This window comes from Lathyrus oleraceus, chromosome 4 (assembly GCF_024323335.1).
Source record: "Lathyrus oleraceus cultivar Zhongwan6 chromosome 4, CAAS_Psat_ZW6_1.0, whole genome shotgun sequence".
Taxonomy (NCBI): Eukaryota; Viridiplantae; Streptophyta; class Magnoliopsida; order Fabales; family Fabaceae; genus Lathyrus; species Lathyrus oleraceus.
Genome location: NC_066582.1, coordinates 437094235 through 437096496, shown reverse-complemented (window position 1 = coordinate 437096496; position 2262 = coordinate 437094235). Strand labels below are relative to the sequence as shown.

General features: G+C 41.0%; 1 non-coding gene across 1 annotated transcript; it reads right to left on the bottom strand.

Moving 5' to 3' along the window:
• Positions 1 to 589: 589 nt before the first annotated feature.
• Positions 590 to 696, bottom strand: LOC127078080 (small nucleolar RNA R71). Its single transcript, XR_007787825.1, has one exon. It is a non-coding gene; the product is annotated as a small nucleolar RNA R71 (small nucleolar RNA).
• Positions 697 to 2262: the final 1566 nt, after the last annotated feature.

The following is a 2262-nucleotide window of genomic DNA, read 5'->3' as shown; positions in this document are numbered from 1 at the left end:
CACGCATCAAGTTTTTGGCGCCGTTGCCGGGGACCAATTTCATCAAATTTCATTTTCCTGTTGTTATATCGTTTAGACTTAGGCTATTTCCCGCCGATCAATGCGAAGAACTCGCAGCACCAGAAGTTTAAGCTTAGTATACCCTCTGGCGGAACCTGAACGTTACGCTCGTGCACGTTTATTCTTTCATAGAATTAAGAGAGCTATGGCCGAAGATTAAAACCAAAGACCTCTTAAGGATTTCGCTCAACCATCTAATGAAGAACTTAGTTCTAGTATAGTAAACCCAACTATCCCAGCTAATAATTTTGAACTTAAACCATCCCTGTTGCAACTAGTGCAATAGAGACAATTCGCAAGTCTCGCTACTGAAAACCCTAACCAACATTTAAAAATATTTCTTCAATTAGCAGACACTTTTAAAACCAATGGAGCTTCTCCTGAGGCAATACGTTTAAGATTATTCCCTTTTTCCCTCAGAGATAAAGCCCTATCATGGTTAGATTCCCTTCCACCCAATTCCATTACGACTTGGGATAACCTTAGAAAAGTATTCCTTGCTAGATACTTTCCCCCGAGTAAGAACGCCGTTCTTCTAAACCATATAACTAGATTTACCCAAAACCAAGGAGAATCGCTATTCGAAGCTTGGGAGAGATATAAAGAGTTGTTACGAGCATGCCCACATCATGGTTTAGAAAATTGGTTAATCATTCAAACCTTATATAATGGACTTCATTATAACACAAAGATGACCATCGACGCTGCCGCAGGCGGTGCTCTGATGAACAAACCTTACCCTGAAGCTAGTGCCCTCATCGAAGATATGGCTCAAAACCATCAATCATGGGGAGTCGAACGAGCGACAGTTGAGAAGAAGGAAGCCCAAGGAGGAGTGCATGAACTAGACTCTATAGACATGATGCAAGCTAAAATGGACGCATTAGCCCTCAAGGTCGAGCATATGTACATAAACCCGAATACTGTAGCCGCAGTTTCGTCGGATTGTGAGATATGTGGAGCCAAAGGACACCAATCTGCAGAATACAGTCTATTAAACGAAACCCACTCTGAGCAAGTGAACTACACCAAAGGGAACCCATATTCGAATACCTATAACCCTGGATGGAGGAATCACCCAAACTTCTCCTATAAAAACAATAACCCAATCCAAAATAATGCACCTCCGAGACCTAGTTTTCAAGCCCCTAGATCAAATCAACCTATGCAACCTGTACCACCAAAGCCGAGCCTTGAGAAAATTATGGAAAATTTTATCACTGCTCAAACCCAACAAAACAAGGAGTTCATGAACCAAAACATTCATGTTAACGAATTGATTGCTCAGTTAGGAACCAAGGTTGACCAAATAGTTACTCATACTAAGATGCTTGAAACCCAGATCTCTCAGGTAGCTTTAAACCAAGCCCCTCAGACTACACTTGGAGGACAATTCCCTGGACAACCTCAACAAAATCCAAGAGGGCAAGCCAATGCCATTACCCTACGAAGTGGGAACGCTTATGATGAGCCACCAAACCCAAGATTAAGTGAACCTGAAACTTCTAAAGAATGTACCAAACCCACGGACGAAGTAAAGGAACCAGAGGAATCTGAAAACTAGGAAGGTCGAGAGAAAGGAGAAGAACCTAAAGATAAAACTTATGTACCACCCCCGCCATATAAACCACCTATACCATATCCGCAAAGACTCAAACAAACCCAGATCAATAAACAGTATCAAAAATTTATTAAAGTTGTAGAAATCCCTTTCACAGAAGCCATCACCCAAATACCATCTTATGCAAAGTTTCTCAAAGACATCCTTACCAACAAACATAGACTTGATGATCCGAAGCCTTTGGAATGTAATGCTATTTCCGAGCACAAATTAGCAAAGAAAGATAAAGATCCTGGAAATTTCTCTATTCCTTGCCTTTTGGGTAATCATGTCATCGAAAAGGCTTTTCTAGACTTAGGAGCTAGTGTTAGCCTAATGCCTTTAGCAGTTTGTGAGAGGTTAAACTTAGGAGAATTACAACCCACTAAGATGTCACTTCAGTTAGCCGATAAATCTGTTAAGTATCCAATAGGCATCTTAGAAGATGTCCCTGTTAGGATAGGTCAGTTATTTATCCCTACTGGCTTTGTTGTCATGGACATCAAAGAGGACAATGATATACCAATCCTTCTAGGTAGACCATTCTTATCGACTGCAGGAGCCATAATAGATGTCAAGAAAGGAAAGTCGACATTTGAGGT